Source organism: Microcaecilia unicolor, chromosome 3 (assembly GCF_901765095.1).
Source record: "Microcaecilia unicolor chromosome 3, aMicUni1.1, whole genome shotgun sequence".
NCBI lineage: Eukaryota > Metazoa > Chordata > Amphibia > Gymnophiona > Siphonopidae > Microcaecilia > Microcaecilia unicolor.
Genome location: NC_044033.1, coordinates 490,349,638 through 490,376,240, shown reverse-complemented (window position 1 = coordinate 490,376,240; position 26,603 = coordinate 490,349,638).

Sequence of the window (26,603 nt, the reverse complement as noted above, 5' to 3'; positions counted from 1 at the left end):
GGGGGGGGGTGAATTTTAGTTACACATGTAATTATAGAATAAAGGGGCTCTACACCTAAATATAGGCATGGACATTTGTACCACATTTTCATTGGTGCATATGGCCATGCCTAAATATAGGCATGATCCCTGGATTTAAACACTATTCTATAAACTGCGCCTAACTTTAGCTTTTTTTACGCCATTTATAGAATTTTCTCCTATGTGGACTTCAATTCAGAGTAGGAGTAAATTTATCGGATGTAGGGAGATGAATGTGCAACTAGGTCTTGAAGATATTGGTTATATATCTGGATGTTATGTTGTATTTGTGAACATGATAAAATATTGTATACATATATTCACTCACCATCCTAGATGCGATGGTGAATTGACTGTTGAGGGTGGGAATAGAGACAAAATGGAGTCCAATAATGAATAGTATAGATGGGCTCTGCTTTCATGCTTTGAATACACATGTTGGTTCTTCCAAATAAATATTTGAGAATTCAAAAATATACTGAATAACAGCCAAATGCTCTCTTTTACGAGAATAGATATTAGGGAAATCTCAGTTACCTAGTTGCTATTTAATTGACCTCTTTGTTCTTATCTTAATCTTGATTATAATGAACTACATGATTTGGTTGGCTCTTTGGGTGCATTTTAATTATTTTTTCTCTGTTGACTTTCCACGTTATAATCTTTTTAACACACTGAGAGAAAAGACATTTAATCAACCAGATGCCACTCAATAAATCTTAGCTACTATTATGGGTATCTAAAAGGCACATGATATTTAATTCAAAAGGAGATAAATATATTCCTTCCTTATTTTAAATTAGTTTTCTATGCTTCTATGGCTACTTAAGAGGAGAAGATAGCTGAGGATTAATGGGGAACAAATGGTCTCCTGAAAAAACATATTTAAGGTGTTGTCTTTAAGTTCTATTAATTTAAAGTTTTTCTTAATCTTCTTTTAGGACCTTGGACTGTGCAATGGGCTGATGTCATGTCACACAGGAAACATGATTCATCATTATGTGGACAAATACAAAGTGGACAAAATCAAAGTATGCTTAATGGGAAGAATAATCTAAATTATAGTTACCTGATGCTCGGGTCCACCTTGGGGGCCAGCACCCAAGGAAAAGATCTAGGCGTCATTGCAGACAACACACTGAAATCTTCTGCCCAGTGTGCGGCGGTGGCCAAGAAAGCAAACAGGATGCTAGGAATTAGTAGGAAAAGGATGGTAAATAGGACCCAAGAATTCTATAATGCTTCTGAATCGCTAAAGTTCAAGGAAGGGGGTTAGGGAAGGAAGGGCGGAAGGTGATAACTGCCTCAGAAGAGTGCCACCTGAGGCTTCCACCTCAGTTGGCCTAATGGCTGGGCTGCCAGTGACCAAAGGAGTATGCCCTTAACGCCAGCCCAAGGGTATATTTATTTATTATTTCTTTTAAAAATTTATATACCACCTAAAACCTGGATGGTTTTTTTTTTAATTTTTTTATTTGTACCCCGCGCTTTCCCACTCATGGCAGGCTCAATGCGGCTTACATATTGTATACAGGTACTTATTTGTACCTGGGGCAATGGAGGGTTAAGTGACTTGCCCAGAGTCACAAGGAGCTACCTGTGCCTGAAGTGGCAATTGAACTCAGTTCCTCAGGACCAAAGTCCACCACCCTAACCACCAGGCCACACCTCCACTAGCAGCATTCCATGTAGAAGCCTGCCCTTGTAGCCGCGCAGGCTTCTGTTTCTGTGAGTCTGACGTCCTGCACGTACGTGCAGGACGTCAGACTCACAGAAACAAAAGCCTGCGCGGCTGCATGGGCAGGCTTCTACATGGAATGTTGCTAGTGGAATAGCAACATTAACATTCCATGTAGAATCTCAAATAGTAGCAACAGAATCTCAATAGTAGCAACATTCCATGTAGAATCTGAAATAGGGAAAGGGAACTGGGACTTGATATGCTGCTGCCTTTCTGTGGGGTTTACATATTATATAGAGGTACTTATTTGTACCTGGGGCAATGGAGGGTTAAGTGACTTGCCCAGAGTCACAAGGAGCTACCTGTGCCTGCAGTGGTAATTGAACCCAGTTCCCCAGGACCAAAGTCCACCACTCTAACCACTAGGCCACTCCTCCATTAAAAAAAACACATAATAACACAAAACAATAAACAATAATACATTATACATACCAAGTTATTCTTCATCCTGAATTCACCATAACAACTTAACTATCCAGCAGATAATATAATATCCAGCCTACTCAACTTAAAAAAAAAAAGGCTGTCACAAAAAGCTGTGTTTTAGTTTTTTAAATTGTAAAGTGCACCTACACAAATGCAGTTGATCTGCAAGTGCATTCCATAAAGACACCACTACCACAGAAAAGACAGATGCTCTAGTGACAGCATAACGTATTTTCACAGCAACACCTACAGAGAAGCGCATACCCCCAGATTCTATATAGTGCACCTAGAGTTACGCATGATTCCACACGTAAATCTAGGCATATATTATAATTACGTGCGTAGATTGTTTTAACAAGCTGTTAAGCGTTAACAGCTCTTAACAAGCAATAACAAATACTAATTGGCAAAGATTAGAATTTATGCCCAAAATTAACCTTGCAGCTGCATTCTAGACCACCTGCAATGCCCTGATACACGAGGAAACTAGTCCGTGGTACAAGGCATTGTAGTAGGACTAAATTCCATATATGGAGCCCAAATTTGGGCATCAAAAAAATGAGCACTAAGCGCTATTCTATAAATGGCATTCAAAGTTGGATGCAATTTATAGAATAGATCTTAATGGCAGGATCCACGCCCAACTGTGGGCGTGAGGATTTACATCAGCTGAACCCTGATGTGAATCCTCTTGCCTAAATTAGGCACAGATTCCCTGAATTCTATAACACTGCGTGGAAATACTAGAAATGCCCCTGCCTTGCCCATGCCCGTTCCATGGCCTCATCTGCTCTTCGGATCTGCATGAAAATACGCATACAACCTTATAGAACAGTGACTATAACGATGCATACATAAATTTCAATTACTGCCAATTAGCTCCAATAATTGATAGCACGTGCAATTTTGAGTGCTATATATAGAATTAGGGAGATAATGCTATCATCTCCCAGAATCTAGCATCTCCCTTGCCTAATCCCCTCAATCTATAACTTTCCCTCCCTTTCCCTTCTGTCCCTGCATCAAGTAACCCCTCTTCCCTATGTCCAGCGTTATCCCCTTCCTCCCCTGCTATGTGCAGCATCTCTCCTCTCTGCACTCCCATGTGTCTAGCATATTTCCATATCACTGTCACTGTGTCCAGCATCTCACCCCTTTCCTTTTCCCCACCACTGCTCCTACTATCCTACCTCTGTCTCCACTTGTGTGGGAAAAACTGTGTGAGGCCTTTGAATACTTACAGGTGCTCCAAGCCTGAAGCATGCTGCCCTCTTTGATAAAAACTTCCAATCCGAGGAGGGAGGGACACAGCAGGCCTTTTCAATACATGGTCTACTCAATGGCCTACTGTTGCAACCATCTTGAAAGACGTTTAGAAAAAAAATTCAACAAAGCCTCAACATTATATCTAAAAGTCATTGGTGCTCAAGGGAAAAGAAACACACAAAGGTGAACTGTCTGAAAAGGTATTAATGCTTCCATTTTCATGCTCTCTCCACAATCCGATGGTCTTTCCATTTTTATTTCTTTTTTCCTGTTTCAAATCAAACTAAATTTTATTTGTAGCCCGCTTTTCCTAAAAGTAGGAAACAATTTACTCCAATTGCTTTTGGAAACATGTGGTAAGTTTGTTAAGACAAGACACATTGATTAAAGTTGTGGGGAAAACAAGATTTACGGAAAGTAGACTGCAGCAATTACAGCTGCTTTTAATTAGCAGCAGAAACTGACTAATGACACTCTGATGTTAAGGCATTGGGTGCCAAAGAAATCACTTTCAAAAAGAGAGTGTTCAGTACAAGAGATCTTCTAGTTTTACAAAATGAAAAGTTGAGAAAGCACAAAACAAGCAGTATAATTGTCATCCTTGGTAAACACTTTTTAACAATTGCTGATATGTATGAGTCAGGCAACTCCTTTCTAGTACTTTCAGAACAACGACAAGCTACCATGAAAAGAAAAAGAGGCAAAATAGGACCAAGAATATTATAATGCCTCTGTATTACTCCATGGTGCGACCTCACCTTGAGCATTGCATTCAATTTTGGTCGCCATATTAGGGCCGCTGAGAGACTGGGCTGGGCCTGGGGCAAGGCTGCTCGCAGGGACCCGCCCCTGCTGCTGCCCCCCCGAGGCCGCCGCACCGCAGTCCCCAGTCTCCACCTGCCCACCCCCAGCCCCCTCGTCAGCCCCCCTCTGTCCGCTACCGGGCCCCTTGCATTCAAATCACAGCGCCTCACCTCCGTGTGAAAGCGCAGTGGCAGATTGTCTCCCTTCGGGCCTTCCCTCCCTGTGTCCCGCCCTCATGGAAACAGGAAGTTACATCAGACGAGGGCGGGACACAGGGAGGGAAGGCCCGAAGGGAGGCGATCTGCCGCTGCGCTTTCACACGGAGATGAGGCGTTGTGATTTGAATGCAGGGGGCCCGGTGGCGGATGGAGGGGGCTGTCAACGGAGCTGAGGCCAGGCGGGTGAGACTGGGGACTGCGGCCCTGCGCCATATCTCAAAAAAGATATAGCGAAATTAGAAAAGGTTCAGAGAAAAACAACCAAAATGATAAAGGGGATGGAACTCCTCCCATATGAGGAAAGGCAAAAGAGGTTAGGCCTCTTCAGTTTGGAAAGAGACAGTTGAGAGGGGACATGACTGAGGTCTATAAAATCCTGAGTGGTGCAGAATGGGTAGAAGTGAATCGATTTTTCACTCTTTCAAAAAGTACAAAGACCAGCGGGCACTCAATGAAATTACATGGAAATATTTTTAAAACATATAGGAGGAAATATTTTTTCTGCCAGGTACTTGTGACCAGGATTGGCCACTGTTGGAAGCAGGTTAGATGGATCATTGGTCTGACCCAGTATGGCTGTTCTTATGTTCTACCTGAATATTGTATAATCAAACATATAAACTCGCAAATGCGCAGTAGAGACTTCCCTCTCTGCCCCGCTCCTGCTTCAATACGGGGGCGGGACAGAGAGGGAAGTCTCTACTGGCATGCTGCAGACGTCGGAACCGCTCCCCCTCCCCCCTCCCCCGGCACGAGTTGCCGCCGCCCCTCCACCTGGCCCGAGCAGCACTGTAAACTTACATCAGCACGCAGCAGCAGGCACATCAGCAAAGCTGCCGTCGGGCTTCCTTCTCTGCCTTTGTCCCGCCCTCGCCGACGTTACGTCACACGAGGGCGGGACACAGGCAGAGAAGGAAGCCCGCCCCAACGGCAGCTTTGCTGATGTGCCTGCTGCTGCGTGCTGATGTAAGTTTACAGTGCTGCTCGGGCCGGGTGGAGGGGCGGCGGCAGTGACTGCGGGGGGGGGGGGGGGGGGGAGGGGGGGGGCTCGGAACCCCCCCATTCCAAAAGTAGCCCGTTTTCACGGCTGAACGGCTAGTATAACATAAATCATGCAACCCTGAAAAACCTTATTTGTATAGTATAAAACAATAAAGTAAAGTCTCGTTTATCCAACCTTCACTAATCCGACCATCTGGCATGTCCAACAGACCCCTTGTTGATGTCCTTGTGTCCATTTTCCGGCGTAGCACAGAGGGAAGTTTTGCATCTGAGTCAATTTGTTTTTTTGAACCCGGGACCCTACTTTTACCATAAAACAGCACCATTGTGACCCAGGATCCTGCTTTTACTGCACAATGAGTTTTACTCTCTTTTCTGCAATGTCTGCAACATTTTAAATAGGTACATAATACACTACAATACCCCTAATTGTACAATTATTCAATTTCTCAGCTCCATGCTGGACCATTTCTCCACTGTGTCTGGAAAAAAAGCGGTTTTGGGGGGGAGGGGGGAGCAGGAAATAGATGTGCAGCCAAATGAAAACCAGCGCACGTCCTTTTACGGCTTGAGCCCTTAACGCCACCCATTGACTTAGCAGTAAGGACTCACTCATTACCCATTTGGTAACCATCCAGCACGTGCCAACTGCCGATTACCGTTGGGAACGCCCCGTGGTAGAAAATAGAAAATTATTTTCTACTATGTGTTTTTGGCGCACACCGAATTCAGAATTACTGCCTGGGGCACACGGTAGCTGGGCATTAGTGCCGATTTGGAGCAGGCTGGATGTGCGTAGGCCCTTACTTGCCTTTGTAAAAGGACTCCAAAGTGCTGCATACATTAAGAGGGGCATAATCGAACGTGAAAGCCCATCTCCATGGGCGTCTATCTCCGAGAACAGGTACGTGAAGGGGCGGGACAGATCGTATTTTTTTCAATAATATGGTTTGTGCCAGCCAAATGCATCGGATTTGTGCAGATTTGAGGTGGGCGGCTTCGTTTTTCAGCGATAATGGAAACCAAAGGCACCCAGCTCAAAAACGAACAAATCCAAGGCATTTGGTCGTGGGAGGGGCCAGGATTCGTAGTGCACTGGTCCCCCTCACATGCCAGGACACCAACTGGGCACCCTAGGGGGCACTTGTAACAATTTAAAAAAAAAGTAAAATACCTCCCAAGTCCATAGCTCCCTTCCCTTGGGTGCTGAGCCCCCCCAAATCTCCCCCAAAAACCACTGCCCACAACTCTACACCATTACCATAGCACTTATGGCTGAAGGGGGGCACCTAGATGTGGGTACAGTGGGTTTTGGGGGCGGTTTGGAGTGCTCCCATTTACCACTACAAGTGTAACAGGTGGGGGGGGGGGGCTGGGTCCACTGGCTGAAGACTACTGTACCCACTAACAACTGCTCCAGGGACCTGCATACTGCTGTGATGGAGCTGGGTATAGCATTTGAGGCTGGCATACAGGCTGGAAAAAAAGTTGTTAAAGTTGGTTTTTTTTGGTGGGAGGGGGTTAGTGACCACTGGGGGAGTCAGGGGTGGTCAACCCTGATTCCCTCCAGTGGTCATCTGGTCATTTAGGGCACTTTTTTGGGACTTGTTCGTGAAAAAAAGGGTCCAAAAAAGTGACCCAAATTCGCGCTAAAAACGCCTTTCTTTTTTCGATTATCAGCCAAGGGTGCCCATCTCTCCTCGGCCGATAAACATGCCCCAGTCCCGCCTTCACCACGCCTCTGACACTCCCCATCAACTTTGCCCGTTTCCGCGACAGATTGCAGTTGAAGACGCTCAAAATCGGCTTTCGATTATACCGATTTGGGCGCCCACTAGAGAAAGACACCAATCTCCCAATTTGGGTTGAAATATGGGCGTCTTTCTCTTTCGAAAATAAGCTGGTAAGTAAACCTCAAAAATGTAATGGAGTTCAATGAATGCTGGTACTGCTTTTAACTCCTAAACCTAAATCTTCAACTGTCCCCTATCCCTGATATGTCCTGTCTGTCCTAACCCTTATCCCTTACTTGTCCTGTCTGTCTGTCATAATTAGATTGTAAGCTCTATTGAGCAGGGACTGTCTTTCTTCTATGTTTGTGCAGCGCTGCGTACGCTTTGTAGCGCTATATAAATGCTAAGTAGTATAGTAGTAGTAGTTCAAGTGTGAAGTGCTGCGTACGTCCGGTAGCGCTATAGAAATGATAAGTAGTGGGTACTAAGAATTTATTGCTTGCTGCTAAGATGGAACATTTGAGGTCTTTTTTTCTCCTTTTTTAAAGAACTCTAAGTGAAAAATAGATATCTATTATAAGAATATTATAAGATTTGCAAATGTCTATGAGTCTTCAACTTCTATGATTGTTCCTGAAGCTAGACAGGAAGAAGGGTTTAAAAAAAATAGATTTGTTTTAAAGTGTGAGGCAGTAGGTTCTAAAGCTGGAAGAAAAGAATTGAGCACCAATGGCCAAGCAAGATGAAGAAAAGAAGCACAAAGAGAGATCAATGAAAAGATAAGTTTTCACCTCCACGTACTCAAAGGACATTGAAAAGTCACCGACTTTAGTCAAATTTACCTTTTCTAGAGACTGGTTCTGGGTGTCTGCACCTAAAAAACATAAAACAGATCATAAAGAATAAATTCTTAAAATATACACTTCAAAAGCGAGTTATGGTTATAGAGTAAAAGAAATAGAGTGAGATCACTTGGTCGATACTTATCTGATGTGTCATGTTGTTTCAGAACAGTATTGCTGTGCCTGTTAAAGAGATTCGAATTATTAGTAAAATTGTTCTACCAGAGGAAATGTTTGAAAGTTGATTTATGCAACAAAAGAATCCATTTTGTTAACTTGAACCCATTCTCTATATCCCAAATTGGGTTTAAATAAACAAAGTAACTTATACTTTACCATCTGTCTGGTTACTGGGTCTCACAGATAATGGTAAAGCTCACAGGGATCTCTGAGACTCAGCAGCTACACTACCACAACCATCTTGGTGTTTCATTGGTGGAACTATGGTAGTACAATTGCATAATATAAGCATCGGAGGGCATAAAAACGTAATCTAAAGAAATATCATGCTGTTTGGTCTTTGGTTCAGGACTTCACCACGGATCTTGTGCTTGAGCCTTATTCACAATTATTTAATTCTACTTGTGGATAGTTTTTTTTTTTTAGCAGAGTGCAACACATGCTATACCAACTATTATACTTCCTTTGTGTCTCTTTTATTCTTTCATTGTCTCCTTGTATCCTATCTGGTTGTTGCTTGTTACTTTTGTTCTTTGTAATATTTTGAAGAAATTTTCAATAAAAATATTTGAACATAGAATTAGTTGGTAAAGGGGCAGGGCTGCTGAGAGACAAAGTTGGGCCCAGGGCAAGGCTGTCCTCCCACCGCCCCCCTACTGGGCTGTCGCCCACTGCCGCCACCCCCCCCAATCAATTACTGTATCTGCTGTCTCCCTCGGTCTGTCTCTCTCCTGTTTCTGTGTACTGGGACCTGGTTTATCGCATTAATGCAGCTCTGCCACCACAGATCCTTCTTCCTGCCGTGTCCCCTCCTGCCTATGTGGAAACAGGAAGTATTTCACACATAGGGTTACCATATTTGTGAAGACAAAAATGAGGAAACAAAAAATAAAATGCCACCCTGCCCCAGCCCCTCCCCAAGTGCACAGTCACCTTGACCCCCCCCCCCCCTCAAGAAGGCCAGATTCTATAATCAGTGAAAATAATGGTAACAGTAACAGAAATCCATTTTCTTCCATACTCTGCTAAATACAAAATTAGAAAATATGTACATTTCCAAAAACATCCATGAGCAGCATGACCCCTTCTCCTCTCCTCTCCATCCCCTTCTATCCATATGCTGCATTTCCCCCTTTTCCCTTCCCCCTCTACCTTCCCTTCCCTCCTCTCCATATACAGCATGTTCCCATCTCCTTTCCCTTTTCTTCCACCCATGTGTAGGGTTACCATTTTTTGTCCTCATAAAACGAGGACACTTGCCCCACCCCTTTCACGCACTCACCCCACCCCTGATGCATATTCCCCTCCCCCGGTCACCTCCTCCTCCCCCATCACCTTCTCTCCCCCGTCACCTCCCCTCCCCTTACTCTACTATCCCTGGTGGTCTAGAGGTACTTCTTCGGGGCAGGAAAGAGCCCCCTCTTTCCTGCCTGGAGCGCTGCTGCCAGCTGCCCTGCATCCTGTGAGTCCGGCTCTCGGCATTTCAAAATGGCCGCCGAGAGTTGAAGTCTCGCGAGACTGCTTCAACTCTTGGCGGCCACTTTGAAACGCCGAGAGCCGGACTCACAGTATGCAGGGCAGCTAGCAGCAGCGCTCCGGGCAGGAAAGAGGGGGCTCTTTCCTGCCCCGAAGACGAAGAGGTACCTCTAGACCACCAGGGATAGTAGAGTAGAGTGGGGGAGAGAAGTCCCGTGCCCGCCAGCCAGCCCATTTGTCCAGAAATCCGGACAAATGGGCAGGCTGGCCAAATCCGTCCGGACGCCCGGACATGTCCTCAAAAAGAGGACATGTCCGGGTAAATCCGGACGTATGGTAACCCTACCCATGTGCATCTTGTCCCCTTCTGTCCCTCCCATCCATGTGCAGCTTGTCCCCTTCTCTCCCTCCCATCCGCCATGAGTAGCATGTCTTCCTCTCGTCTCCCTCCCATCCATGTGCAGCATATCAACCCCCCTCCCCTTCCCAGGCTTACCTTATAGCCCTAGTGGTCTAGGGGCCTCTTTGGGGCAGGAAAGAACCCCACTCTTTCCTGCCTGCTGCTGCCACTTCTTGAAAATGGTTGTTGAGACTTCAAGTGGTAGCCTTGCAAGACTTCTGCATTTTCATAAACCTTTACATGAAGCATAAAATGTCTGCACGTTAGCATTTTTTGCACATTTCTAGGCTTTTTGTGTTATTTTTCATGTGAAGTGTACTTTTTGCAAGGTGACTTTGCACTTTAGTACAAAGGGCCCTTTGTCTGGTTAAAAACATCTTTCAACTTATACTCCTGGTCAGCAAAGACTTGGCCCTACATTCCATCACTTAAGACCTTCATTTAGACACATCTTAATATAGTGCATTTTCATGTGCGCAGGTACTCTCTGGATGATATGCTGTCGGAGTGCAGCACTGAGTGTAATTATCTGAAATTCAATAAATTGCTAAAAGCGTGTGTGTGTGTTTTTTTTAAAGAAAGACATTTCCTAGTCATTTGTCTTACGATTTTATCTAGTGTATCAAGCACTGCAGGAATGTTTAGGGCCTTTATTGTGGAATGTACGGATCATTAAACCATATCTGAGCATGATATCTTGAAAAATTGCAAGAGGACCTTACGAGACTGGGCATCCAAATGGCAGATGACTTTTAATGTGAGGAAGTGCAAACTGATGCATGTGGGAAAGAGGAACCCAAACTGTAGCTAGGGGATGCAAGGTTCCACATTAGGAGTCACTGACCAGGCAAAGGATCTGGGTGTCATCGTTGATGATACTTTGAAACCCTCTTCTCAGTGTGCAGCGATGGCTAAGAAAGCAAATAGAATGCTAGGAATTATTAGGAAAAGAATGAAAAGCAAAACTGAGAGTGTTATAATGTCTTTGTATCGCTCCATGGTGTGACCGCACCTCAAATACTGTGTGCAGTTCTGGTCACCACATCTCAAAAAAGATACAGTGGAATTAGAAAAGGTACAGAGAAGGATGACAAAAATGATAAAGGTAATGGGATGACTTTCCTATGAGGAAAAGTTAAAGCGGCTAGGGCTGTTCAGCTTGGAGAAGGGACGGCTGAGGGGAGATGATAGAGGTATATAAAATACCGAAAGGAATGGAACAGGCAGATGCGAATCACTTCTTTACTCTTTCCAAAAATATTAGGATTAGGGGGCACACAAAGAAGCTACTAAGTAGTAAATTTAAAATGAATCAGAGAAAATATTCTTCACTCATTGAGTAATTATACTCTGGGATTTGTTGCCAGAGAATGTGGTAAAAGCAATTAGCTTAGCAGGGTTTGGATAATTTCCTAAAAGGAAAGTCCATAAGCCATTATTAAGATGGACTTGGGAAAATCCACTGCATATTTTAGGATAAGCAGCATAAAATCTGTTTTACTGTCCTGGGATCTTGCCGGATACTTGTGACCTGAATTAGCCACTGTTGAAAACAGGATACTGAACGATGGACCTTCAGTGTGTCCCAGTATGGCAATGTTTATGTTCTTATGTTTTAGGAACTGGTCTATGGTTTAGTATGGGGCTTGTTAGGATTTACCTTGAATTAGAGGAAGGTGTGTTAAGATTTTATCTTTTGTGATTTGCAATATTTAATGTAATTTAGAGCATTTATATTCCGCTTAGCTCTGTAGTCCGGATCGGATTACAAAATAAGAATCATACACTAGTAGTACAACTGGGCAATTAATAACAGAGAAAAATCAAACATATAAACGGCGAGTGACCGTACTCACTCGCAAATGCGCAGTAGAGACCTTCTCTGCCCCGCCCCCACGTCAATACGTGATGACGGGGGGCGGAACACAGAGGGTCTGTACTGCGCATTGCTGAGGGAGGGACACCGCTGTCTAACGCTCCCCCCACCCGAGTCGCCGCCGCCGCCACCCACCTTCTACCCGGTCGGGCCCTCGCTCCGCTATTGAAACAGCGAGGGTCTGGGAATGCAGCACTGAGCTCTGCTGAGCTGCCGACATCGCCCTTCCTTCTTCTTCTCTGCCTCTGTCCCGCCCTCGACGACGTTACGTCACACGAGGGCGGGACAGGCAGAGAAGAAGAACGAAGGCCGACGTCGGCAGCTCAGCAGAGCTCAGTGCTGCGTTCCCGGACCCTCGCTGTTTCAATAGCGGAGCGAGGGCCCGGCCGGGTGGAAGGTGGGTGGTGACGGCTCGGTGGGGGGGGGGGGGGGGGGGGCGCGAACTCGGGGGGGGAGGGGCAGCGGCGAACTCGGCGGTGGGGGCGGGCCTTTCAACCCCCCCCCTTCCTATAATAGCCCGTTTTTACGGGCTCAAAGTCTAGTACAATATAAAACATTTCAATTAAATATATTCTAGATAAATCAAGTTTCCAAAATACAATAATATATTAGCAATTTATTTATTTATTAGGATTTATTTACCTCCTTTTTGAAGGAATTCACTTTAGATTGTAATCTCCTTCGAGCAGGGACTGTCCTCTGTGTTAAATTGTACAGCGCTGCATAACCCTGATAGCGATTTATAAATGTTAAGTAGTAGTAGTAGTAGTAAGGCGGAATACAGTAAGAATAGATCAAACATGAGCAATAGGCAATTACAGCAGTAAAAATATTCAAATAACAATACAAAGTATGGCGTGGAGGGGCATAATCGAAAGGAAACGCCTATCTCCATGGGCGTTTATCTCTGAGAACGGGTCCGTGAAGGGGCGGGCCGAACCGTATTTTCGAAAAAATGGACGTTTTTGAGCTGGGCGTTTGTTTTTTTTTTAGCGATAATGGAAACTAAAAACGCCCAGCTCAAAAACGTCCTAATCCGAGCCATTTGGTGGTGGGAGGGGCCAGGATTGGTAGTACACTGGCCCCCCTGATATGCCAGGACACCAACTGGGCACCCTAGGTCAGTGCGGTGGACTTCAGAAAAAGCTCCCACATGCATAGCTCCCTTACCACGGGTGCTGAGCTCCCAACCCCCCTCCCCCAAAACCCACTACCCACAAATGTACAACACTACCATAGCTCTTAGGGGTGAAGGGGGCACCTACATGTGGGTACAGTGAGTTTTGGAGGCCTCCCGTTTACCAGCACAAGTGTTACAGGTGGGGGGGGGGGGGGGGGGATGGGCCTGGGGCCACCTGGCTGAAGTGCATTGCGGTACCCACTAAAAGTGCTCCAGGGACCTGCATACACGCAGGCCTCTAGGACTTGTTGCTGCTGTATAACATTGGCACACCAGTTGACACCTGAAGACTAATCTCTCCGAAAACGTCCTTTATTGGAATAAGTACGCTTACTCACAGTTAACTGCAGATCAGAGGTTGTGCCCCACTGGCAATGAGTCTCCCTGGTACTGAGATGAGCAGTAGGTCAGAGCTGGCAGAATGCTGTACAATGCCCTCTTTCAGCCACATTCAAGGGAAGAACTAAGTTCTGTAATGTGGCTAAACACAGGAAAGGGAACTAAAAAGATAAGTTTTCACCTCCACGTACTCAAAGGACATTGAAAAGTCACCGACTTTAGTCAAATTTACCTTTTCTAGAGACTGGTTCTGGGTGTCTGCACCTGAAAAACATAAAACAGATCATAAAGAATAAATTCTTAAAATATACACTTCAAAAGCGAGTTATGGTTATAGAGTAAAAGAAATAGAGTGAGACCACTTGGTCGATACTTATCTGATGTGTCATGTTGTTTCAGAACAGTATTGCTGTGCCTGTTAAAGAGATTGGAATTATTAATAAAATTGTTCTACCAGAGGAAATGTTTGAAAGTTGATTTATGCAACAAAAGAATCCATTTTGTTAACTTGAACACATTCTCTATATCCCAAATTGGGTTTAAATAAACAAAGTAACTTATACTTTACCATCTGTCTGGTTACTGGGTCTCACAGATAATGGTAAAGCTCACAGGGATCTCTGATACTCAGCAGCTACACTACCACAACCATCTTGGTGTTTCATTGGTGGAACTACGGTAGTACAATTGCATAATATAAGCATCGGAGGGCATAAAAATATAATCTAAAGAAATATCATACTGTTTGGTCTTTGGTTCAGGACTTCACCACGGATCTTGTGCTTGAGCCTTATTCACAATTATTTAATTCTACTTGTGGACAGTTTTTTTTTTAATTAAAAATGGCCACTACCGCATGGACTACAACAGGAAACACAACAGGGCACACTCTGACCCAGTAGGCAAGGGGAAAAGCACCATGGGAGAAGAGCCTACCAACTACCAACATCGTGAGACTGTAACACAAGCTAATGAAATCATGAAGCCCAATACCCTACACCCACCACAATGCAATGCTGATGTGACCCTGTACTGCACCCGAGAGCCACATCTGACCCAGGGAAAGGCTGTGACAGGATCGAACACATTCTGCTGTCATGGAGGTGGGTACGGCATTTGAGGCTGGCATACAGGCTGGAAAAAAAGTTTGTAAAGTGGGTTTTTTTTTGGTGGGAGGGGGTTAGTGATCACTGGGGGAGTCCGGGGAGGTCATCCTTGATTCCCTCTAGTGGTCATCTGGGCAGTTGGGGCACTTTTTTGGGACTTGTTCGTGAAAAAAAAAGGGTCCAAAAAAAGTGACCCAAAATCGCGGTAAAAACACCTTTTTTTCCGATTATTAGCTAAAGATGCCCATCTCTCCTCGGCTGATAACCACGCCCCAGTTCCGCCTCCACCACGCCCCCGTCAACTTTATTCGTTTCTGCGACGGAGTGCAGTTGGAAACGCCCAAAATCGGCTTTCGATTATACCGATTTGGGCGCCTTTGTGAGATAAACGTCTATCTCCCGATTTAGGTCGCACTATAGGCGTTTTTCTCTTTCGAAAATAAGCAGGATAGTATACTACTTACAATGTCAATGTAATAGAACATTTTAATTGATAGTGAAGGGTAAAGCAAAGATGGAACATATAGATAGGTAAGAGAGTAAGAAAAGTTTGAAAGTAAGGTGACTAATTTAAAGAAAGTTGCACATGATGTCAGAGGGATGGTTAAATATTATCTCAGCTGGGGTAGGACTGGATAAACATGTCCTGCTGCAGTATGTGCAGCCCAAGTCACTCCTTGTGTGTATGAGTGAGACTAAGAAGTTAGTTACTTCTTCCTTTAAAGGCCTGGTTGAAGAGCCAAGCTTTGACCTGCTTCCTGAAGTAGAGATAGTCTTGTGTTAAGCGGAGCCTTTTCAGTCAGTGCATTCCAGAGCGTGGGGGCAACTCCAGAGAAGGCTCGCTTGCGGGTCTCAGATCGTGTAATGTCTTTTGGAGAGGGTGTGGTTGGTGATAATACATAATAACTCTATGGGCTTCTTTTACAAAGCCACACTAGTGATTTCTATGCGACAAATGAGAGGAAGCCCATAGGAATTCGATGGGCTTCCTTTTATTTACTGCGCAGGAATCACTAGAGCAACTTTGTAAAAGAAGCTCTATATCGTGTAAGGTAGTGCTTTTGTTTGTTTTGAAAAGGAAGTCTATGCTTTGTGTGATTTACTAATCTAAGGCAAAAAGTGACCTTTAGGGGAAAACCTAGGCAGATGGTTCTCCTATAGGACAGATACTAGATTCCTTTCAGCTTTTTTCTGATTTTGGAGTGATGTTTGTCTGATTCTATATGGGAAAGCGGAAGGGAAAGGTTTGGGCTAACCCTCTGGTGCCTGATTTGGGACCCCTGCTCCCGATAGACAATGCTGGAAGGTTTTCGGGCTTCTGTGGTATTCCGTAGGGGAGTGGTGTTCCACAGGAGTCTCCACTGTCACCAACATTGTTTAATATCTTTTTACATAGCCCAGGTTCACTTTTAGACTCTCAGGGATTCCTGTGTCATATCTATGCTTTTCAAAAGTCATCGTCAGCAGCAATTCTGATACGCTGCCCTGCCGCTGACACCGGCTTCTTCTCATCTCTGCTGTGGCCTGCCTCTCTGACGTAACATCCTGTTTCCTAAGAAGCGGGCCACAGTACAGAGAAGAAGCCGGTGCTGGTGGCAGGGCAGCATATGGGAATCACTACCACCGCCAACTTTTGGAAAACACAAAAAAAAGGTAGACGGGAAAGGGGTTAAGAAAGGAAGGGGGGAGAAGCGAGACCGTGGCTGGTGTGGGGGGCGGGGGTGAAAAGGAGTGAGATGTCACTCCATGAAGAGTGCTGCCTGAGACCCCTGCCTCAGTTGGCCTAATGGCAAGAGTGTAGCCAGACTTTGGCAGGAGGGGGGTCCAGAGCCCGAGGTGAGGGGGCCATTGCTGAACCCTCCCTGCCACCAACTTTGACCCCCCCCCCCTGTCACTACCGAATCCCCCCGCCACCAACTTTGACCCCCCTGCCAATGACCCTCTCGACCCCCCTCCTGCTGCCAACCTGCCGTCACCTACCTTTGCTGGCGGGGGATCCCAACCCCTGTCAGCCGAGCCGGGGTCCTCTTCTTCCCAATCCCGCACAAGGCTTTGTTCTAGTCTGACGTCCTGCATGAGGGGTCCCCCGCCAGCAAAGGTAGGCGACGGTGGGTTGGCTGCAGGAGGGGGGTCGAGAGGGCCGTCGGCAGGGGGTCCAGGGGCAAATCTACGGGGGGCCCAGGCCCCCATGGCTCCATACTGGCTACGCCACTGCCTAATGGTAGGGCTGCCACTGGTGGTAGGGACTCACACGCTAAACCTGTGCTAATCGGTTAGTGCATAGCAATGCCCATGTACTAACCGATTAGTGCAGAACGTGCTCACTCTCCACATCCAGTGCTAAAAAATAAGGACTGTGTTTACTAAGCCATGCTGTAGGAACGCTAGCATTTTTAGCTCATGCTAAAAATTAGTGCGCACTAATGCTAGGGACACCCATAGGAGTATATGGGTGTCTCTAGCATTAGCGCACGCTAAATTTTAGCATACTTTTTTAGCACACTGGTAATGCATGCAAATCCCAAATTTACCATGGGACACCTTAGCAACTGCCCCCGTTAATCCATTTTTTGCTGCATTAATCATGCATTACTACTACTTAACATTTCTAGAGCGCTACTAGGGTTACGCAGCGCTGTACAGTTTAACAAAGAAGTTACAGTCCCTGCTCAAAGGAGCTTACAATCTAAAGGACGAAATGTCTAGTTGGGCAGTCTAGATTTCATGAATAGAGGTATAGTGGTTAGGTGCCGAAGGCGACATTGAAGCGGTGGGCATTAGTGCTTACCACAGCTTTGTAAAAGAGACCCTACAATTTTCTCAAGCATCAGTATGTATTCTTATTATTTAGAATTGCTTGCAAAATTTAAGAAGATTAAATGGATTGCATATTTTTGGTCTATGTGTTCCTAGATGAAAAGCATGACATAGAATTATACACTGTGGTTTGCTCATCATTAATAGATGAGGTTCACTGCCCAGAAAGGAATTCTGGGTTAGTTTAATGGGGAAAACATGTTTTTTCTTCTGTAATACAATTTTTGTAAAAGCTGTTTTGCTTTCACTGGGGTAATTTTTAAAAAAATCTGTGACTAATTAGGAAGAAATGGCCAATGAGATCAACGAAAGCATGGCAAATATTTTGTGAAATTTAAGAGACACAGTCTAAGGTTCCCAGCCAACAATGCACTAATGCTGGGCTTTGTGTTTTATATTTTATTAATTAACCTTTGAATTTTATGCTTACTGAATTCATTCAGAGATTACTTGATGGGGAAAAAAAACTATCCAGAGTGCTATTGTTACTGTACTATCTTCAAAGCATGAAGCTGTTTTCTGGGAGAAATATTTGGTTAAAATAACATAACTACAAAACATCCAGTCTGCCCAACAGTATAAACTCATCACATATGGTATGAAGCATTACATCATATGTATCCCTGTTCTTGATTTATCCTTGCCATTTTTAGGGCATAGACCACAAGTCTGCTAGTAGTGGCCTTGTTGTAAAATTTCTGAAGTTGTTGTCAAAGCACCCGAAAAGCTCTGCTCCAGCCCATCTAAATCGACTCAGCCTCCATCAGGGCACAGACCGTAGAAGTCAGCCCAGCACCGGTTTTCAGTTTCTGTCACTAACTGAAAAACAAAATAAGCTTAATTTTTTTTTTTAAATTTAGCCAGAGTTCATAACTATTCACAAATAAACCAACCATGGGCTTCTGGGCCATGAGTTTTACTACTGGGACTACATCCTCCATTTCACAACTGTCCTTATGATGTCCTAAAATCATATTTTCTCAGGTGAAGTAGCATTCTGCCATGGCTATTCTTAAACATGAACTGCTGTCTGACTTCCCTGACCAGGGAAGTAGGGAGTCCCTCGCAAGTTCCCTTCTGAAGATGCAACTAGCCGGGAGTTGGTGGGGATTCCCTGCGATGGAGTAGTTCCAGTGTTGAACTTCTGCCTGTGTAGCACCATTTATTTGGACACAGATAGGGTCATGTGGTAATGTGAACGAGGGTGGGCCTGGTGCCCAGGTAAGACAGAGTCGCACAGCAGTTGCAGGTAATGGAAAAGAGCATTTATTGAGACTGTTAGGCCAGGGGCCCTGTTCTATTCACAGGTAGGAGTAGGGTTACCATATGGCTCCAAAGAAAGGAGGACAAATTGAGCCAGTCTGGGTTTTAATTCCATTACTTTAAATGGAAGCAAAACCTGGACTGGATCAATGTGTCCTCCTTTTTCTGGAACCATATGGTAACCCTAGGTAGGAGGAAAAGGGCAACACAAAACTAGTCCATAAATGTAACCATGTCCTTGTGTGGCCTGCTTCTGTAGGGCCACTGTGTACCTTATTGCCTCTCAGTACAGTAGCACACTTTACCTGTCTCTGGCCTGGTTCCTCAAAGTTACCATGGAAATCTCTAGCAAATACTCTGGTCAAAGTACAACTGTACCAGTTGTAGTTCACATATAAGTGATGGAGGCACATTTGTGGGGCATTGCTGTTTCCCTCTGGGCCTCCTTAACCTAGCTATGGCCTCAGCTTATAAACTTCCTGGACCATGCCCTCCTGGCTCCACCTTTCCCATGTCACTTCCCCCTTGGCCGGGACTATGGTTTTTAAGGTGGCTCTAACACTGTGAGGGAGTGCTATTACGGGAAGAAGCAGCATCTATAGACTCCCTCACAGGCCATTTCAATAAAGAGTGCTCAAACTCAGTCACCTAAAATTAAAGCACTCTGCTACTATTCTATATTGACACATTAGCGCATCTAGGGGCCCTTTAACCAAACTGTGGAAAAAAGCGACTTAAGCACATGCTTATGAGGGCTCATTCCCATGCACTAAAGTAATTTTTCCCACATGAGTAAAATGGCTGAATTTCCGATTTTTTTCTATTAATAGTGATGCACTAATTTTCCCATTAGAATGTGCGCCCCTAGTACCACGTATCTTATTTATTTATTTACTTGCAGTCATATACTATTTTCCTGATCAAAACAGATCATACAGAATGGTTCACAAGCATATTAAAAAATAACAGTCTAGAACAAAGAGATAAAAGTTACAGAAAAGAAATCATAAAAACAAAATAACAAAATAACCAACCATAATCAACCCACTTCAAATCTAACATTCTCAGAGTCAAATCATTGGGGGAACCAGCTTCCTTCTCTATAGCATAAGATTCCTCTCTAATCTCAAATGTAAGGAAGTTTGTTCCACAAATCTGGCCCAATAACCCGGAATGCTTTTGAATGCCATCCTTCTCTTCTCATAACATCTGTACCAGGAATAGAAAGCAAATTTCCTTGACTAGATCGTAATGATCTATCGGGTATATAGGACATCAATTTTGTAGGCAATAAGGCGCTACCCATGTGTTAATCAGTTAGCGTGCGGCACAGTAGCTGCACTAACCGATTAGCGTAAAACACACCTACTCTCTGCCCCCAGACCCACCCCCAGCACTAAAAAATAAAATCTATTTTTTAGCACGTGGGTAGCATGTGCCAATGGCAAAATTACCATGGGACGCCTGAGCGCACCCCATGGAAAGGCATTTTAAGCTGCAGTATGCTTGTTTTAGTGTGTACTGAGCTTAGTAAAAGGACCCTTTCTATTATAAAATACTAGTGTAAGTTGGCATTTAGGTTCCTAACCGTAGGTGCGACCACTTATACCATGTCTATGGTTGGTGTAAATGGATGCAGCTAAATGCCGCAGTTGCCCACACAAATAGTGGGAATTCCCATGACCCGCTCATCCCCTTCCATCGAAGCGCTTTGCATTGTAACCCTGAAGCTACCCTAAGACTAACCCCACCGCCAAGAACCCCGAAGCAGTAGCCTGAAACGTTAGCCACCGTCGGCTTGGAGGCAGAAAGGAGAAGAGGGCACCTCACAGCACACGGAATATTGAGTGCTGTTAAGACAAAAACAGCGACATTAGAAATGAATGCAGTGGACCTGTGATTTTGACACAGAAGAGATAAGTGCTTTAAGTACACTACCAGTACTCTTAAAAAGCTGATAGATTGTACCTGCTAAGAATTAAATTAAAGTGAGTCCTGCACAAACCAATCTTTGGCAGGAAATAGTAAGCACAAAAGAATATTAGAAGAATAATATAAAGATCTAATTTTTGAACACTAGAATACTTGGAAGGTTTTTTTAGGCCGATGATGGAGGATTAATTGGATCCGGTAAGCTCTTCTAAAGATGGCACATTAAAGAGCTCTTTGAGGCCTTTTTACTACTACTACTACTTCTACTTATCATTTCTAAAGCGCTACTAGACGTACACAGCGCTGTACACTTGAACATGAAGAGACAGTCCCTGCTCGATAGAGCTTACAATCTAATTAGGACAGACAGGACAAACAAGAGATAAGGGAATATTAAAGTGAGGATGATAAAATAAGGGTTCTGAACAAAGTGAATACGGGTTAGGAGTTAAAAGCAGCATAAAAAAGGTGGGCTTTTAGCTTAGATTTGAAGATGGCCAGAGATGGAGCTTGACGTACCAACTCAGGAAGTCTATTTGGGTCTAAAATCGATAGTGGGTTAGAGTTTGATTTGTGTTATCTTGGAACATTTAGGTGCCCAGTTATAGAATAGCACCTAAGTGCACTTAAGCATGTACCTGCCATTTTGCTCCCATTTTGGCAGTCAACTACCGTTATCTCCCATTTTTGTGCCTACAGTTGGATGCTTGATTAGTGTCTAACTTAGGGTTCCCTATATAGAATTACCCCCATCCCCGGATTCTATATACTGCGACCAATACTGCATGTGCAAATCTGGTCGTATTCTGGATTTGCACACACAACGTAATACTTAACAAGCCAATCAGTGCCAATAATTGCCACTTAACAAGCAATTATTGATACTAATTGGCATTAATTAGAATTTACGTGCACAATTGGCTAAGCATATTCTATAAAGTGGTGCGTGTAAATTCTAATGCGTGCTGCCAAAAAAGGCCATGGCCATGGGTGTGGAATGGGCAGATGTGAGTATTCCAGAAACCTACGTGCATCGTTATAGAATACACCTGCTCTGTGCCTAACTTAGGCGTCGGTATTTACACTAAGTTTTACTTGGTGTAAATGGTTGTGCCTAGAGTTAGGCACAGGCATGGCCGCTAGGTGTATTCCATAAACCAGCTAGGCTTATTCTATAAACTGTGCCTAACTTTAGCCATAGTTTATAGAAAGCACCTAGGTGTATTTTTTTTGGCGCTGATTTTTAAGGTACCATATATAAAATCTAGCCCTATGTGTTCAGTGGCCTTGAAATTTAAAAGCATTATCCAATTATTTCCCAAAATTAACTGCATAACTCTTGTGAACAATGACCTGAGAGATATGAAGCGGTTTCTAAATGTTTTGTTAAATTAAATAGTAGATCCTGCACATGGACTGCCTGATATCTCGGGGAAGCAATCAATTGCCTTGAACCAATTTCAGAAATGAAAATTCTAATGTCCTTTGCACTCCCAGATGATGGCATATCTGTATAGATAATTAGATATCCCAAAATGATCAAATTCATATAACTCAAAGTCAAATCTCAGGTGCAGAGATATTTTTTTTTCAGCTCAATATTTTTATTCAAGGTTCGTGAGGTATGAAAGCAATTAACAAGTGACAGATGTAACATAATAAAACAAATACACGTGGGAATGTGAGGTGTAACCAATATAAAACTCAAAATGTACAGGCAATATAAATAAGCATCAAGAAACTAACATAGTCTAGAAAATATGAAGCAGAGAAAAGTCAAGTAATGTTAAGGGTAGTGTAAGAATTCAGCTATAGGAGCCCAAACCTTTTCTTATGATTGTAACTCTCTTCAGAGCTCCGTCACCACTCTTTCATATTTAGCTGTTAAGCATAAGGAGTTCCACCACATAAGATAATCAATCTTGGACAAGTCTCTCCAAAAATGGCACACTGTCTTAATAGCAATGTGTAAAAGGATCCTAAACAGTTTGGGTTTTCTTCAGTACCTTTTCTTGTAGTTAACAGGGTGGCAGATAAATTTGGAAATTGACGGGTGGTATCTGAGGAAAATCTACCAGACATTACAGTTTGGGTAACACAGTAAGTAAATGTTGAGCTATTATTTTTCCAAATATTTTAGCATCGATATTTATAAGAGATAAGGGATGATAATTCTGTACTAGGATAGGGTCTTTATCAGGTTTTAATAGAGCTATAATAGTGGCTTCAGTGAAGGAACCACAAACGTCCCCAGACTGAATGAGGTGATTATAAAATGAGTACAGCTTGGGTATCAACAAGGATGAAAATATGAGATAAAATTCTTCAATGAGCCCATCTGGGTCTGGGGCATTTTTAGGGACAATGTTTTTCAAAGCAGATAGGACTTCAGATTCAGTAATAGGGCCTGAGATTCCTATATTGTCATCTAAAGTAAGGACAGGATATTTTAGAGCATAAAAAAAAGAAAGATCAGCCTTTGAAATATCTACTTCAGCTGTATATAATTTAGTGTAGAAGGCCTTGAATCTGTTAGTTATATCAATATTGTTATTAAGAATATTATCACTTTCATCTTTAATAGCAGAGATAATCTTACACTCATTTCTAACATTCAAGTAATTAGCTAATAAGTGACTAGAGTTTACTTTCAGAGTAATATTTGGCTGATTGCAAAAATAGTTCTTTGCTAGCCTGTTTCCCTATAAGAGAATTGTATTGAAAGCAAGTCTTCCTTAAATTATCAAGGATTTGCATATCAGAAGAATTAGCCTGAGGCAAACCTTCTAGACTTTTAATAGAAGTGGCTAGGCTACTTAAGTCATCATCATTCTTCTAACGTGTAGATGGAGCAAAGGATATTATTGTACTTTGGTTATAAGCCTTAAATGCATCCCATATCATTATCCAGGAGGAGTCTTGCAGAGTATTAAATTGAAAATATTCCTTAATGGCATTAGAGACTAGTTCTTGAAAATCAGGTTGAGCAATTAAAGAGGCATTGAAAAGCCATTGAGGCTGAGATGGAGGGTGGCCTACACCATCTAAGTGCATGGTTACATGGGCGTGATTTCACATTACGAATGAGAGGGAAAGACCAAAAAATAATGTATATAAAGGAATAGGTGTTGTGAGGTGGAGAAAAGAAAGTGGAATCTTTATCAGTCATGTGCAGTCCTCCATACATCCTGGAGATTCAATTGAGAGTTAACATCAGGTAGTGCAAACTATGCTTTGGAATTTTTGTAAGAGCAATGTGAGCATCTGTCTATGACAGGATCCAAAGCTAAATTAAATTCACCACCAATAGCACAAGGTGCAAAGCCCTCATTAGTAACTAAGTCAACCAGTGTTTGAAAAAGCTCAGGATCATCCACATTTGGAGCAGGAGCGTAGCTAGGTGGGGTCACGGGGGCATGGGCCCCCACAGATTAAGCCCTGATCCCCTCTACTTTTGACCCCCCGCCGCCGCTGCTGCCGACCCCCCCCCCCCGCAGCAGCAGCCGCCGCCCCTCCCCTATCGCCGCCACCACCAGGTACCTTTGCTGGCGGGGGTCCCCAACCCCTGCCAGCTGAAGTCTTCTTCAGCGCCGGTTGACTCCCGCACCTTCGCTGATGATTTGTTTCTGACTCCTGACGTCCTGCATGCATGGGGCTACATACAGGACGTGCACGCAGGACATCAGGAGTTAGAAACAGTTCATCAGTGAAGGTGCTGGGGTCGACCGGCGCTGAAGAAGACTTTTGCTGGTGGGGGTTGAGGACCCCCCGTCAGCAAAGGTATCTGGCGGTGGCGGCAAATGGGGAGGGTCGGTGGCGGCAGAGGGGGTCGGTGGCTGGGGAAGCCGGGCTAAACTGTGCCCCACCACCTCGGGCTCTGGACCCCCCTCCCGCTGATGTCTGGTTATGCCCCTGATTTGGAGCATATATGTTAAACAAAGTAAGCATCTTATCTTGGGTTTTAAGTGTGACCTTCACCCATCTCCAAATACATTATTATCTTGTGATACGATAGTTATGTCTGATCTTTTCCTAACTAGTACAACAACACCATTTCTTTTCTCATGTGCAGGGGTGTAAATGGGTGGGTTAGACCAATTTGTCTGCATTTTAGGGGATTCAGTAGATGTAAGGTGAGTTTCTTGAAAAAGTAAAAGGTCAGGTTTCTGTTTGGATAATTGTGTTAGAATTTTATTTGGTTTAATTGGGTTGTTAAAACCCTTAAAATCAAGTGATACAAACGTTAGGGTCATTTAAGGGATGAAAGCATAGTGAAGACGTGATGGTAAAGCAGCACTTATGAGCATATCAGCATCATAAAGAAGATACCCAAAAGCAGTCAGTTAACCATATGCATGAAAACATTATGTAAACATATAGGGCCAGATATGTCACATAAAAAATCCGCACAGTAAAGATTTCCACCTAAGCGTATTCTATAAGCAGCACCTAACTTTAGGCACAGTATATAGAATATGCTTAGGCAGAAATCCTATTAAAAAGACCAACAGTTCTTGTGTGGGGACTACTTCTACATCTAATTATAATAGTGTCCCAAACACTTCCAAATTTCTAGACTTAACAACCATATATCTTTTTCCCAGTCAAAGTATATTAATAAGCTTTTGCAAGAACATTACTTAGTTTTTCAACGGGGATCATCAGAGTCTTTGACAGCACGTTTAAAAGCAGCAGTCCCAGCACATACCCCTGGGGAACCCCACTATCTACCCTTCTCCATTGAGAATACTGACCATTTAACCCTACCTTCTGTTTTCTATCTTTTAACCAGTTTTTAATCCACAATAGGACACTACCTCCTATCGCATGACTCTCCAATTTCCACTGGAGTCTTTCATGAGGTACATAAGTACAGAAGCATAAGCACCGCCATACTGGGAAAAGACCAAGGGTCCATCAAGCCCAGCATCCTGTCTCCGACAGCGGCCAAGCCAGGCTTCAAGAACCCGGCAACCCCCCCCCCCCCCCCCCCCCCACCCACAAAAAAAATTAATAATATTCAATGGACTTTCCCCTCAGGAATCTGTCCAAACCCCCTTTAAATTCTGTAAGGCCAACTGCTGTCACTACATTCTCCGGCAACGAGTTCCAGAGTCTAACTACACGCTGAGTAAAGAAAACTTTCTCCTATTTGTTTTAAATCTACCATATTCTAGCTTCATCTTGTGTCCCCTGGTTTTGTTGTTGTTTGAAAGTGTAAACAAACACTTCACATCTGTCCGCTCTACTCCGCTCATTATCTTGTAGACTTCTATCATATCACCCCTCAGACGCCTTTTCTCCAAGCTGAAAAGCCCTAACCTTCTCAGCCTTTCCTCATAGGGAAGTCGTTCCATTCCTTTTATCACTTCGTCGCCCTTCTCTGCACCTTTTCTAATTCCTTTATATCTTTTTTGAGATGTGGCGACCAGAATTGGACACAATACTCGAGGTGCGGTCGCACCATGGAGTGATACAACGACATTATAACATCCTCGTGTTTGTTTTCCATCCCTTTCCGAATAATACTCAACATTCTGTGCGCTTTCTTAGCCGCCGCAGCACACTGGGCAGACGTTTTTAACGTCTTATCAACGATGAATCCCAGATCCCTTTCTATTTCCGTAACTCCTAACGCGGAACCTTGCATGACATAGCTGTAATTCGGGTTCCTCTTACCCACATGCATCACTTTGCACTTGTCAACATTGAACTTCATCTGCCACTTGGACGCTCAATCCCCCAGTCTCGCCAGGTCCTCCTGTAATCTTTCACACTCCTCCTGCGACTTGATGGCCCTGAATAATTTTGTGTCAAATGCCTTTTGAAAATCCAGATACACAATATCGGCCGGCTCACCTTCATCCACATGTTTGTTCACCCCTTCAAAGAAATGTAGTAGATTGGTGAGGCAAGATTTCCCTTCACTAAATCCATGTTGACTTTGTCTCATTAATCCATGCTTTTGAGTATGCTGTGCA